This window comes from Poecilia latipinna, unplaced genomic scaffold (assembly GCF_001443285.1).
Source record: "Poecilia latipinna isolate Pla-1442-1.1 unplaced genomic scaffold, P_latipinna-1.0 Scaffold1, whole genome shotgun sequence".
In the NCBI taxonomy this organism is placed as follows: Eukaryota; Metazoa; Chordata; class Actinopteri; order Cyprinodontiformes; family Poeciliidae; genus Poecilia; species Poecilia latipinna.
In genome coordinates this window covers 67,143-82,889 of record NW_015112617.1, presented here as the reverse complement: position 1 = coordinate 82,889, position 15,747 = coordinate 67,143, and positions in this window count along the sequence as shown.

The following is a 15,747-nucleotide window of genomic DNA, read 5'->3' as shown; positions in this document are numbered from 1 at the left end:
CAAAAAAAAGCCAAGATTTCCCCTCTCTAAGGTTCGTGGGGGGGAAAAGGAAGAATTGTGTTTTTTTTTTTTTTTTTTTTTTTTTTTTTTTTTTTTACGGTATGCACTCTTTGAAATTTTCTTCATCTGCTTTAACGTGTGCAGCAGTGTCCGTTGGCAGAGCATCTATAGGGCAGGGCAAATATTTACTTGTCTGTTTGTCTGTCACCGCTCTATCTGGGCGTAAGATGAGCTGTGTTAGTGCGTGTCCTGGGAATAGATTTTTTTTCTTTTCTTTTTTTTTGCTGCGAAGGAGAAGAGCCGAGGAGCAGGAAGTGAACTTTTGGCTGGTGAGCAGCGCTGAGCAGGATGTGCCGTGTGTTTCTGCTCACAAGCAGATATGGGGAGGGAGAGAAGCGGGGAGAGCGCAGCGGGGTGGACGTGAGCCATTGTCTCAGTATGAAAAGCCTGTTCGTACTTCTGAAGCCCTGGATTCAGAAGAGCAGAGGACTGTATCTTCTCTGTTCCTTCCTCTTATTTGCTCTTTGGGAATAAAACTTCTGCTCAGTGTCACTGTGGGTGTGTGCTTTAGGAGCTGTACAGTGACCGTGACTTGAGGGTGATAAATATATATTTAGGGATACTGTTTGTATCTGAGATGTTACCCTCCTAATCTTGACAGACAATGTCATGTTTTGTTGCGCTACAACCGCAAACTTGAGTGTATCTTGTTGGAGAAGTGCATAACTATAAAGTGGGGTGAAGAAGGTCATAGGTCTCCATTTTTAATTTATAAATAATCTGAAAAGTGTGGCATGCATTTTTATTCATTTTTGATATAATTTTTGCAAACTAGCTAATTCTTTGTTTGCAAAGCCTTTGCACAACTGATTTCTTGTATTGTTATCCTCAACAAGGGTTTTTGTATGGACTGGGCCAGTTTAACACTTGAATGTTTTCATCTAAGCTGCTTCATTGTATTTTAGGGTTTATATTTAAGGTTGTTTACTTGCCCAGTTGTTGGTTTTTCATTGTGAAAAATTAAATTCAATTGTGAAAAATTAAATTGTGAAAGTTGCCCCCTATCTTAGTTTAAAGAGATTCTACTTAGAATTAAGTAGCTAGATACAAATGCACTCCACACTTTTTGGATTTTCATTTTTGGATGTTTATAGAGTTTGTGCATTTTACCCTTCGACTTCGCAATTATTCACTACTTTGGGTAAATCTGTTGGATGAAATCTCAATTAAATACATACAATGTTGTGGTTGTAACCTGACAAAATGTTAAAAAAAAAAAAAGTTCAAGTGGGGTGAAATAGCTTCAGCATGGCACTGTAAATAATTTCATGTGGCTCCGAAAGTAAAATGTAAATAAGTAATAAAAAGGCCGGGGTATTTCTTTTTCTCTGTGGCTGTCTAATTTAGTCAGTCAAATTATTGGAGCCTTGTTTCAATTTACTGGTGTAGCCCCAAGGGATTTTATGCCATTTGCCTTCGCTAATGTTATTTAGATGACAAACTAACACAGAAGCCACTCAGGGCCGCCATAAAAGTTTAGATTAAGATACTCTGAAATTTATTTAATAAGTTCTTAAAAACTGATTTGTAGTCATATAAAATGAAATAAAAAATTAAAGGCGAAGGCCATATTAGAGGGCTCTTTGCCAGTTTTTGTAAAAGAAAGTGTTTCTCCACCAGCAGAACAGGAAAAGATTATGTGACTCTGACAAGCAGAGTTGTCCCGTTCTCCTACCGCTGTTTAACTTTTATTAGATTTTACAGCGTTTGCCAAAAAGACTAAAGCACTTAGCAGACATGACAGAAGTAAAAGCAAAACTAAAGTACAAATGTCATGACTTTTGCACGTCAAACTGTGAAACCTAACCAAGCTAGGCCTCTGACTAATTTAGCATTATAGAAAAGGTCTTCTTTTATCTGGCATATCATGGCACTTCTGTTAGTTTCTAAATTAATTTATGCCTAAATGCACACCCTTGAAACCGGCTGTTAGCTTTAGCATTTATTAAACAATGTAGCATGTAAACATTTCCTCTACAACCTTAACTCTTCATCAACTGCTACAGGGTTCAGAAACTCTGTTAGCAAACTGACTTTAGTATCAGTGGTGTCACTAAGCTAGCTACAGCTTGACACAACATTTTTAAATACACTCAAACAAGGTGGCATGAAGCTAGACTAGAATGTGCTGTCCATTAGCGGTGACATGATTAGCATCAGGGATAAGAAGCTCAGTTAGCTAAAACGCCTTACTGTAGCCCTAACTGCAATAACTAGCTAGGCTAGACTACAGACAAAAACAAACTTACATTCTCGCTCCAACGCAGAAATTCATATCAGAACTAAGCTTTTTTTTTTAACTTAATACATTCAATTTAATATATTAATTAATAATACAGTTCATTTATCAGCCTTAATATCCTTTGCAGGAAAGCCCAGCCAATAGTTGAAATGAACCAACATGCATAAAAAAATCTAGGCTTTATCAAAACAAAGTAAAATTGTTATATTGAACACTATATTCACAAACAAAAACAGCATTTTTCTAGCTAATATTTAAAACCTTTAAAAAAATCATTTTTTTATTTATGCTGAAGTCTTGCTGTATTCATAATACTGTCTTATAGTCTTAACAGATATTCTTCTACCTTAATTAGCAAATGATCTCAGTTATCTGACGTATTCACTTGCTGCACCTGTCCACCTACATGTCTTACCTGTCCCCCTGCTCAGAAGCACGAGGAACAAGACTTTTTTTATTACAAGCAGCAGCTGCTTTCCATTTATTTACCCCCAAACTGCACTTTTCTTAGGCAAAAAAAAAAAAAAAAAAAAAAAGAAATCCCCCATTTGTGATTTTTTTCAAAAACTTTATTACGCCTTTAGCTTTCCCAAGAAGTCCCACGACCATCCTCCCTCTGGCTCTCCTCCCTCCCCTTTCTCCCACCGGTGCACAGCTTGGCTGCGCTGCCCTTTTACCCTGACGGAGCACAGCTCCCCTCTTCACCTCGCTCTGCGCTCCTCCTCTCCCGTTAACTTGCTTAACTTCCAGCTGTTTTTCATGCAGAAGATGACTGTTGTCTAAATGTTTACGTGAAGAGCTACTTTCTTTTTCTTCTCGGTCCCCCCCCCCTTTCTAAAATGAGCTTTGATGCGTACTTGAAGAAAGTGCAAACCGATGGGCCAAAAAAAAAACAAAAAAGTATCCGACACTGTTATTATATTCAGATTTTAAGCCAAGAGACGGTGTGGTAAAGGGAAGATTAAAGACAATGTGCTGTTGTAGAGGAAATGCAGAATAATGCGAGGGGAAATGTTCAGGGGGAAAATATGCTCAGAAAGATGCCAGTAAAGTAAACATGTTTGAAATTGCACAATTGAGTCGCGCCTTGGTTGCACCAGCCAAGTCATGCGCTGGAGATGGAGAGAGAACAAGTAAAAGGAGAAAAGTTGAGAGTAAAAAAGAAACAGAAACAGAGGAGGGGGAAAAACACCCCAAACAGCTCACACACGATAGTCGTGGCTGTTTTTGAGCTGACGATTTTTGACATTGCGTCGCTGATTGCAGCAATGCTTGTCAGGTTTTTGAAATGATTGCTCACGTCGTTGTGTCTTCCGAGATGATTACCCCACAGTGTGTGCCTTTGTAGCCCGGATACTGCAAGGGTTTCTGTTCGCATGTCACTTTACATCTGCTCAGCTGCGTTAAATGCAGAAAAAACATGGATTGACTCGTTTGATTTACAGCATAAGTTTGAAACTCAAAGACAAAGAGAAAATATGAAAAAAAAGAGTCAAAAATTGGAGCATTTTTAAATCTCAAACACACACACGCACACACAGCTGGCTGGCAGACGGTTGCACCAGATTAGATCAGATTTAATTAGGTTGCCCTGCTCCGTTTGGAGTGTCGCTCCTAGTTGAGAAAGTCATTTTTAAAGAAAAACCCATGCCAGTGACAGATTCCATTCCAACAAAAGCCTCAATGGTCCTCATGCAGAAGGCATCTACTTTGGTTCTGAATAAAAACATATTTTACGCGTTCATATAGTCTATTACAATCTGATAAAGCTCACGTTGAGTCTTAGGGAGGATGCAAAAGTTCAGCAGCAGCACAAAGTGCCTTGCGGAAACAGTTGGAAAAGTGCAGAACTTGAAGCGCGCGTCAAAACTTTACAGTGGAAATGGGATTTTTCAGGACCTCAAAACGGATCTGATTGCAGCAGAACTTCATAAAACATGAGCAGACTCCAATCCTTTATTTTTTTTTTTTTTTTTTTTGCGGTGGTTACAATTAAAAGCAATACTTTAAACCAAACAGTATTTCAAAGAAAAAAACAACACACACATTCTGCCTTTTTTTGTGTCAATATTGATCTTATCTTGCTTTCATGAAATGAATGTATTTATTGCATGTCGAAATGTTTTATAGCTATTTTTTTCTTTTTCTGTGTAAATTTAATTGTGGGTTTTTATAAGAAATTCATTTTATAATGACGTATTGATGATTTTTGTTGTTGTTGATAAGGCTTTTATTTTTTTAAAAGCCAATGTGAAAAATGTCTTTTTTTTCTGTTTGTTTTGCAGATATACTCCAAATCAACTTGGCAATAAAACAAATTGCATAATGGACTTTAGAGTCGATTTCTGCTTTTGTTTTGAATATACATAAAAAAACAACCTGTGTACATTTCTAATGTGCGAATAATTTCAATATATTTTTCTCCCATTTCTTTTTGCTACTTTGATTTATAGTAATTCTAAACATTTATATTCGAAGCCACATTGATTGCCCATGAAATGAGTTTTTCATTAATAGAAAAATATGAGGCAAAAAAAACAAAAAAAACACAATAAATCCCATTTGAGTGCGATGATGACCGCAAGTATGAGCTACTTCAGTTCATTTTCCGGGAGTGCGCTGTCCTTCCAGTTCATAATCTCCCATATGGAGACATGTGAGTGCCTCATTTAGGACAAAGAATTTCAAATGAATCTCATACATCACACCAAGTCCACATGCAACAATGAGCAGATCCATTACTCTGTCAGCAGGAACAAAAACCCGCCAGGCAAGCAAACACACATACACACACGGACACATACGCATGCATGCACACTGTGTTAAAAAAAAAAAAAATCACCCCATTATCACCAGCACATAAGAAATCACGGTGCCTTCCAGATGTTTGATATGAATCAGGCAACAAGCCACAAATCACGTCTCGACGTTAAACAAATTAGCATTTCTTCTCTCAGGTGCTGTAAATCATCGGTGTTCATGAACTGGAGGTGCTTCCCTGAGAGATCATATTCGCTGGGTGTAATGACAGACCCTCCCTCCCCCTCCAAGCCTCCCCAGACCCAAACTGTATGCTGTTCTGTCGGTGGGTGAAAACACAGCGAAACGTTTGACATCCATCACATGTCTCACTTAATGCTGTTTCCCTAACTTGGAGTGCACCCCTTTTTTTTTCTCCCCCCCCCCCCCCTTTGACTACAAATGCCAGCAGGAATGTTGCTGCAAAGTTTCTCGTTTTCTTTTTTCTTTTTTTTTTTGTTTGGCTGTCCGAATAAATCACTTTAACGGTAGAATTTGCACATGCACAGAATGAGACGTGTTTAAAGCGACATATATGTGCGGGGTCAAGTGGATTCTCAGGCAGAGAGCAGTTTTAGCTTTGCTCCTGGATTGTAAAATGTTAAACAGTGAGAGTTTAAGTTTTTTTGTTTGTTTTAAATCAGAACTTACAAAAGTATTCTCAGTTCCTGAACTTTTGAGAGTTTAGCACCATATAGTTTTAAACTTCAATGCAATGTGTTGAAATTTTAATACGACACAAGACAGGGTACAACTTGCAATTCTGTAATCTATTGACTAGTGGCAAAACCCCCCCAAAAAATAGAACTGTTGAAAGTGATTCATAAGGAGTCCTGTTAAACATTTATCTTTAATTTTGAACACTTGGGTAACAGCAAACATGTGGAAGAAGTTGTTCTGGTCAGAGGAGCTCATGTTCAAAATGCTATACATGTGGAGGAAAATCAACACTGAATTCACATCGCTCTGGAAACATCATCGCCATGGTGAAACATGGGGGTGACAGCATCATTCTGTGGGGGGGGGTAATGCTTTCCTTGACAGAGATTATGATAATGTGAATGGAGCTAAACACAGGGACCTTTAGGCTGTGGCACTCCCAAAAAAAAATTTCATAAGGGTGGCCAGACCAGGCCAGTAAAACTTTTAGCAGGGAATAGGTAAAAAATAAAAATAAAAATAAATAAATAATTTATTGGGGCCCCTCAGACTGTAGGTAAACTTGAATAGTTAACGTTTCCAGATGCAGTCCATTGGTCTGAACTGAAAATATTTTGAAAGTAAGAATGATCAGACATTTTAGTCTCTCAAAGCGCACAGATGGGAGGCAGCCTGAATTTCTTTCAGCTAATAAACGTAATTAATAAACATTTTCCGAAAAGCCTCGACCCGGGAGGCCGAACACAAACGTACACCAGACGTTTTAGATTTGTATTTGTGAAAAAAAAACAAACAAAAAAACATGGAAAACCATGGAACCGTCGTCTTCTCTTTTTTTTCCATTCACACTGTGCTCAATCACATAAAATCTAGTTAGAAAAGCTTGTGTTTGTAATAAGACTAAAGGTAAGAAAGAAGGTTCTAAGGGTTTTTTTTTTTTTTTGCAAAACATTCAAGTGGGGCCTGTTTACTTAAAGCAATGGGGCACTAATTTATGTTTCCTGCACGATTCTGTCTGTTTCTGACTCCAGGATAGAGTCCACATGACTATGATCCAATACCAAGACATTAAAACGTTGGTGATGATCCTCTCTCTGAGTGAGAAAAGCCATGTGTTTGGCTGAGAACAAAAAGCAAGTGCAGTGTTTCGAAGCTCAGAGCCTGCCAGAAACCGCGGTGCCCGCCGGTCATACTGAGAATGCAGGAGGCTTCTGGCAGCTGGCCTACCACCACCCTGCTCCCAAGCCTCTCTACCACTCGGAGGCACCATATTAAATGTCAAAGGTCTGAGGGGTTGGGTTTCCCACAGTGGGCTGCAAAGGATGGGTGCCAGGTTTTGGTGATCTCCACCAGCATCTTGAGCCTCTGCTACCCTCTGCTACACGCTGTATCTATCCTCTGGTATCAAGAATATATATGTTTAAAAAAAACATGCAGTAATTTGTTGTCAGGTTTGATTGAAAATGTCTCGTGTTTGCTTACGGTTGCACATGGAGCGTTTAGGATGTCACCCTTAGTGGAACTGATGAAACTTTAGAGAATATACAGAAATTTAAAGGTGTAGTATAATGTAAAATTGACTTTTTTTAAGCTTTACATTATGTTATAATGTTATTCCCTCATCAAAAACACATCTGGAGTGTTGCCTTGATTCTTTTATGCATGTTTGAGAAATCTTTTAACCCCTCATGCCAACCATTCAGCTGTGCAAAAAGGCCTGGCTGGACCGAGCTTCACACAGAGCAATCCTCCCTTGCGACTCCTCCACTCAGCTCCTACAGACTAGCCTGTAGCAATTAGCAAACACCTGGGGGAACTGTACATCTGACAAGCTCACTATACTATCTTCTTCTCAATGAAACAATGGTACAAATGTTGTTAACGGGTTAATAGAGGAGCCATGTTGTGATGACTTCCTGGAAGCAGAGTTTCAGAAAACAGCTGGAGGTTTTAAAGAGACAGAGACCCAATTTGAAGTAATTAAAGTTAATAAAGTAATATTTGATATACACAGCATTTTTATAACAACTGACAGTAACATAGTTACTTGATTGTACTATAAAATGCCTGAAAAATACACAATACTGCCCCTTTAAGAAGATAATGTACACATTTATAGAGTTATCATACAAAATAGAACAAAACAGAATTTTGCAAAGTGGAAAGAGAATAATTTATGATTTTGTGAATGTGAAAGTCCAGGTGTGCATTTGGATTTTTTCCCCATTACTTTGACACCAATGAATAATGTTCAGTGCAACTAGTTGAATATAATAGAATAGAATAGAATAGAATAGAATAGAACAGAATAGAATAGAATAGAATAGAATAGAATAGAATAGAATAAAGACTAGAAATAGAATAGAAAGGGGGAAATTCAAGCATAACAGCAAATGAATCACACAAAAAGTTCTTAAAATATTAAAAACAATATACAAAAAACAAGATTAATATTAATTATACTAATATATTGTTCAAGAACAGAAAATACTGTGCATTTATTAGAAATATGTATATCAGACTCACAATCCAAGAGATGCAACTGAGAAACTGAGTCGGATCAACAACATGCACATGCGTAGCATTCAAAATTCAACTGATTAGTAAATTAAACCCACCTGTGTTGTAGTTTATATTTATTATTGTTATATCTGTGATGTGAAGGTCCTTTTTCTGAGTTTTGTCAGAGAGCATTTTTATAGACCAAGGGTGAAAACCAGACGGCTGAGGGATACAAATGTGGACATCGACAGTGTCTAAACTGAGAAACCAGGCAAGGAGAGTGTTAATTATAGAAGCAGCTTGAAACCACAGCAAAAATGTGGAGGAAGGTGCTTCTGGTCAGATGAGACCAAAATGGAACAAAACAAACAAACAAAAAACTAAAACTGCACCACCGTTGTAAAATATTCTGATGTTGTTGGTAGGGTTGTGTTGTGTGGAGATGCTTTTCTCCTGGTCAGAGTTGACAGGAATTTGAACGGAGCTAAACTCGGTCCAAACCTGGAAGAGAATCTGTTAAGACTTGAGCCTGGTGCCAGTGTTTACTTTCCATCAGGATCCAAACGCTAACCAGCAAACATCCAGCCGCAACTGCTACAGAACAGTTCAAGCAGAGTTCAGAGTCCAGGTTTGATTTTAATTGAGAATCTGTGGAAAGGTTTAACAGGTTAGACACACAGATGCTGTTCATCCATCCAGCATGACTGAAGCTTTGGAAAATGCATTGGACAAAAACATCAGCCCCTAGCAGGTCTATAAAGGATCAAATTGTTGTTTTGATACCATTTTTATGTAATATATTGATCACATTGGAAGTTTGGTCTCTCATAGACCAATAAACTTTAAGTTTGTAAATTACACTCCACACTGGAACTGGAAGATATTTTGATTATCCAAAATAAAACAACTATTTATGATGCGATTGATTGCTTAGTCTCTAGATGTGCAAAGCTGGAAGAAACACAAAGAATTGCAAGTGTGTTTTGCGGTTGCAGAGGGATTATCCTGTGCTGTCGGATGTGGGGGGTGGGGAGTAGGGGTGGCTGAATGCAAGTGCATTCTGCAAGCTTCAGAATTTTATTTGTAAAATAAATCACATTCCTTCCTCTTCAAAAGCAATTTGTGTGTGTGTGTGTGTGTGTGTGTGTGTGTGTTGGTTTATTATATAAAAATGACATTTAAGTTTGCAGTTTTATACTACACATGCAAGCAGACTTAAAGACCAATTTCTGATGGTTTTATTCTCCTTTTGCATTGTGGTTTTATTTTTAGCTCTCTGGGAGCAAACGTTTTCCCGACGTCTCCTTTTACAACTTACAGTGTGAAGTCATAATCACTTTCATTTCTCATAATTATTCTTGGCATGTCAGAAGTAGACAAATTTTGACCTTTGGGTTTTTTTCCCCCTTTTTTTCTTGTTTCGTTGTCATGTGAATTTTCACTTTAGCTCCTTTGGCGAGGATCAAAGAATCCAAATCGAGGCGAGACGAGGCATATCAATTTAGTGCTTCACTCATACTGGCATTCTTCCTTTTTCATGTTGTGCTTTGAGTTTTCAGTTTGTTTTTTCTAAACCTGTGCACATTTATTCTCTCGCCAATCAAAGACATGAAATGACAGATGATGGTTCAATGACTCTACATAATGCAAAAAAATAAAAATGAAAGCAAATAATTTTAAAAAGGGGAAGCAACACACAGTAAAGGTCTTTGAGCCATGGCAGCTGCATAGACATATTTTAAATGATTTCTAAATTTGTGTTGTGCATGCAAATAATTTGCTGTTTCATGGAGATTTTTAAAAGCTTGCATCGTGATTTTCTCAGTTCGTGACTAAGTGGATGAATGTGGGAACAAAACTACAAATGACCAGACATGCCATGCAATTCTAATAGCTTTACCGATAAAGCGTTTTAAAATAAGCAAAGGTCCCCAAAGTGCTGTGCATGTGAGAACGATAAAATGAAACAAAAAACACATTAAAAATAGAGCCGACCTCGTCCAAATGTCCCAAAAGCCTCAGCAAGTAAACATATTTTAAGATTTTTAAACTCAAAAGTAGAAACAAGTCTCTTTGACATGCAGAGCAGATCATTTAACAACTTCGGAGCAACTACAGTGAAAGTTTACGTTTGGTTTAAGGCGCATTAAGGACCCGATGGAGCAGGAAGAGCAGTGAAAGATTTTAACAGCAAATTAAAGAACTTCAGAAAGGATCCTGAAATGTGAGCCTCTAGATGACATTTGTTGTGAGCTGGTGCTGTATAAATAAAACTGAATTGAATAAAATTTAGAAAATACGGATGCACCCATATGAAAATGTGAGCCGATATCAATATCCAACATTAATATCCGATATTGATATTAATATCAATATCGGATATTAATATTGGATATTGATATCGGATATTGATATTAATATATCAATATCGATAATAATAGATGAATATTTATTATTCATTATCAAATATTCATTCGATAATATTCATTATCGAATATTCATTATTCAATAATGAATATTTATCGATATTGTATAAATTTTCGGTAACACTTTATTTGAAGGGGGTTGAATAAGACTGACATGACACTGTCATAAAAACCTGTCATGAACATGAATAAGCCTTCATGAATATTTATGACTGTTGTCATAAAGCATTATTCGGTAAATTATGACACTTTTAATACAAAGTTGACATTATTCAAAATGTCTTTATTATGACAACTTGACATTAACCAAGAAATCATTACTGATATAAATTTTACCTTTAATAACATAAAGTTACCTAATTTTTAAAGTGCAATCAGTAATACTTTTATAACAAATTTATATCAGTAATGATTTCTTGGTTAATGTCAAGTTGTCATAACAACGGCATTTTGAATAATGTCAACTTTGTATTAAAAGTGTCATAATTTACCGAATGACGTTTTATGGCAACAGTCATAAATATTCACGAAGACTTATTCATGTTTATGACAGGTTTTTATGACAGTGTCATGTCAGTCTTATTAAACCCCCTTCAAATAAAGTGTTACCAAATTTTCTCCCTTTTTAACACCTTGAAAAAAAAAAACAAACAAAATACCGACTTCACCACTGCTTCTTGCTTCAGTTAAACTTCCCACAATCCTTTGCTGCATCACCATCACTGTCAAATGACCAAACAAACACCACATGACAAGCCTCCACCTCTCCACCTCCACAGAAACAAATGGCCACAAGATGAAGATAAATATCGGTTGATAATATCGGGCCAGGTTTATGTATTGACTTGATACCAATATGAGTTTGATATTAATCTGTTTTTATATTAAAAACAGATTAATATCAGCCGTTACCAACGTTAGCATCCACATAACGTGCATCCCTAGTAACAACGGCATGGATTTCTGTTTCAAAACATAAAAAAATTTCAAAATATAAAATAGTATGTCATTCAGCAAGTGACATGAGGATCACTTGCTGAGAGACCCTGATGTGAGATTAAATGACCTTTTCTTATCTAAAACTTTGTGTTATTTCAGTCATCTTGTGGAGAATGAACTTAAATAAAATGTAAATCCCTTTCTCTTTAGTTTCTTAGAAGATTTTACAAGTACAACATAAAGATAAATATTAATACAGAACATTTTTGTGCCCATGAACTTTCAGTACGTTTGCATTATTGTGTCTGTTGTCTCCCTTGTTCTTCTTGACAATAGTCCAGATGCTCTGTGGGGTTTTGGTCAAGTCAATCCAGTCTAACCAGTCAAGCTCGGTGGCGTCTTTGGGAAACGGTTGCCTATTCCTGTTGGGAGATGAAAACAACAAACAAAAAACCCATCACCTTAAAGCTTTTTTTTTAGTAGAGGGAAACATGAAGCGCTCTAAAAACTCCTGGATGCGGCGACTTTTTACCAGATAAAAACAAAAACAGTGGATCACCACCAGGAGATGACATGGTTCCTCAAATCATCACCTGACTGTGGAAACTTCACGCTGCACCTCAAGCAACTCGGATTCTGTTCCTCTTCATTCTTCCCCCAGGCTTCGAGGACTTCCAAAACTTTCCAAATCAAGTATAAAATTTACAGAAGTGGACTACGCTTCACAGTTCTCTCACATCTACTGCTGATGTTGTTTGTCCTGTTGGTTGTGTACGTTTTCTACCACACTTTTTCCTTCCACTCAATATCCCATTATTATGCCTGCATGCTTCACTCTGACTTTTGCAGGTTGTCAGTGACTGGGTGAAAACAAGACAGCACATTAGATAGTAAGTACAAGGAAAAAAAAAAACAAAACGTGCAGCTCAAAGACAGGAGTGCAAGTTAATATAATTAATTAATTAATTTGAGAGCTAAGACTGTAAACAAGCTGGAGAGAGAGAGAGAAAACTGGCAGGAGAATGGGATGAGAATGAAGGATTAAATGCGATGGAGCCAGAGTACGGGTACAACATGCTGTAGATGGCTGAACCACAGGATGGGACTGAAAATCTAATTCTAAACTTCAAGGTCTTTATCTTTGAGATGTCAAGTCTGGGTTGTTTTAAGCTGCCTTGGGGTTTAATTTATTGACTCTAGTTTTGTTAATATTTTATTATTATTATTCCATCAGACCATCAGTTCCCAAAACCACACAATAAAAATAAATCTTGTAAAAGCGCACGTGGAGTCAGTGCGACCCCACCAGACCGCGCACAGGGTAAACGCCTGTAGTACAAAATGGAGCCCGTCTCTTACGCCTGACCCTGGGAGGGTTAAGTGCAACATCTCACTGTCCCACCAATGATATGAACCAGATCTCAGTGTTCATACTTGACCCCCCCAAAAAATCTGATTTGGGCCTCATTTGCCCTGTGATGGACTTGCATCCTGTCCATTGTGTTCCTTGGACATGGAGAAGGGTTGGATGGATGGATGGAACCTATTTGTTGTTCTGCTAACTGCATTTGAGACCGAAGTTTAAACTGCTGCTTTTGGTTAGCGCTACACCTTTCAAAACGTACAAATATTAGAACAACAGATGGTAAAATACAAAAACATGTCAAATGTAGTTGGTTTGAGCCTCATATAATGAGACCAGCAATGGTTAGACAAAACTACGTTCCTTTTGTCAAAATCTTATGCAAGTGGAGATGAGAGCTTGTGATAAGCCAGGAGTTGTAGCTAAAGCACATCATTTTAAATCTGCAGGTCAAAAGATGTGGAGGGCAACCAAATACGATTTTCTATTTACAATGAAAAACAACCAAACTGTCATAACTGACTCTGCCACAAGGGGCAGTGGAGAACATTTCTGCCCTTCTGGCAGAATATCTAAAGGATATCAAACAGAAAATAGAGTTATATTGTCATCTACTTGGTTAAAAAAACTTCCTCAAATCTGACAACAACCACATGTAGAAAAAGAGTCTAGAACATTGAAACTGATTTGTCAACAGAAACGGGCCAAATATGAAGACAAGGGGTGGAATTTCAGAAACAGCAAAGAATTTATTGCTTCCTAATGGAGAAGCAGTCAAGGTTCTATATGATAGAGTAGCAGATGTGCAGAAAAGAGTAACACAAGTAAAACTTTTTCCCTTCTAAGCAGATGGTGGGGAAACTCAGGGGCACTCGTAAAATTCTACAGAATCATTATTTGGCTTATTTTCTCGCAGAAGCTCAGGGTCAGTACAGCAGATTTTACAAAAGGAAGTCCTGCAATTTCCCCCCCCTTTTGCAATTCTATGCAAAATTTGAGCACTTTCAGTACAAATCACTTAATTTAATCTGAAAAGTTCATGGGTATGAAATGGTTTGTTCACCAGTAGCTGTGTTTCCATTAACCAATGTGCGCAAATCTTTTTCAATGTTTTGCTGATTTTGAAAAAACACAACTTTGAAATTGTGTTAGTTCCACTAAACCCAGTTAAAATCGCACGTGAATACATCTGTCCATGCGATAAGTCATTTAAAAACATGGCGCACCATGATCCTCCTATCACTTCCCGTCGTCTTCTTTGTCGTTTCTGTTTTTAACATCCAGTCGTTAATCACAAGATCACAAGACTCACATGTGTTGCAAAAAAAAACTGGTGTGAAATAAATGTTTCCGTTGTGTTTGTATATATCTGAAAAACCACCCGATCGTAGCGCAAAGATGTGAGGTTTTTTCTAATCCCCATTAAGCTAATTGATTTTCAGAATTCCAATTTTCCCAGTTATCTGGTCAGTGGAAGCGCAGCTGGTAAGAAGCAAAAATTAATCGAAGATAACGGTAACAGCTTGGCGTGAAGTAGAGGAACCTATTGACAAAATAACAAATTGACCCAAAAAAATCACGTCTACAGCTAATAGCTCCAAGACTCTGAAACAGTCTTTCGTCTTCTGACCGCACGCCAACAAACAGTAACCGATTGTTATTAAAAATCCAGCCTGTCAATGAATTCCTCAAGATCATTCTTCAGCACAACAAGCGTTGTTTCAGAGGGAGTGGCTCAACTTTTAAACACACTCAGACCAAAACACTGAGATACAGAGAATGGGAGGCAGACACACAGAGCAATCTACCCATCATCGTGACCTTTACACCGAGTGTCTCACACCATGTTTTGCTGTCACACTCCTCATCCTCCTCTTCGCCTCTTCTCCTTTCTGTGTGCATGACCCACCCCTGCTACATTTCACTGCCTCGACTCCCACTGAATGGAAAACAGCTGGGTCGGGAACTGCCCAGAGCACATCATGCCCAATCCTTCAATGAATTCCCATCTACCTCTCCCCTCTCCTCCTCTATCCAGTGAGCTCCCCTGCTCCTCGTTTAAGGTGGGGCCGCGCAGCTGAAACAAAAGAAAAACAGCCTGCATGAGAACATGCTCCTCACCCACATATGGTACTCTCTTCCTCTCCTTGTTTCTGTGAATTCGTTTCCCAACCCTACTCCCATGGTGATGTTCTGGTGTTATGGCTGGTTCCACTTTTGACAGGGTGAAAAATGCGGAGATATATTGCAGCTGAGCTGCCGTGGCCAAGAATGCGTCGGGTAACGAGTCCAAGTTGTTTCTTTGTCCCGATAGCCGACCGACCTAGTTCACCTGCTTTGGACGATGATGTGGCATTGTAAAAAAAAAAAAAAGAAAGAAAGAGATAAAAAGGTTTTGGGTTTGGCAAGAAAAGCATTTGAAGATGGTTGAGTGTAAGGATGTAGAGCATGTTGGATGATGTGGAAGGAAATTCATTTATATATATATATATATATATATATATATATATATATAGTTGGGAAGGATTTCTTTTGCCTCCATAACAATAAGGAAGGAATGCAATGGTAACTTTTTTTTGTTGTTTTTTTTGTATGGGCAATTTGGTTTGGCAAGGATGTGGACAAAATGAGTGCAGGCTTGTTTTTTTCTGACGTGTACAGAACATTCATGTGTTTTAACTGAAAGGCTGTTTGGAAATGTTATGGTTTCTTATCTGAACATGCAAAATCAACTTTTTCTTTTTTTATCTTTATAT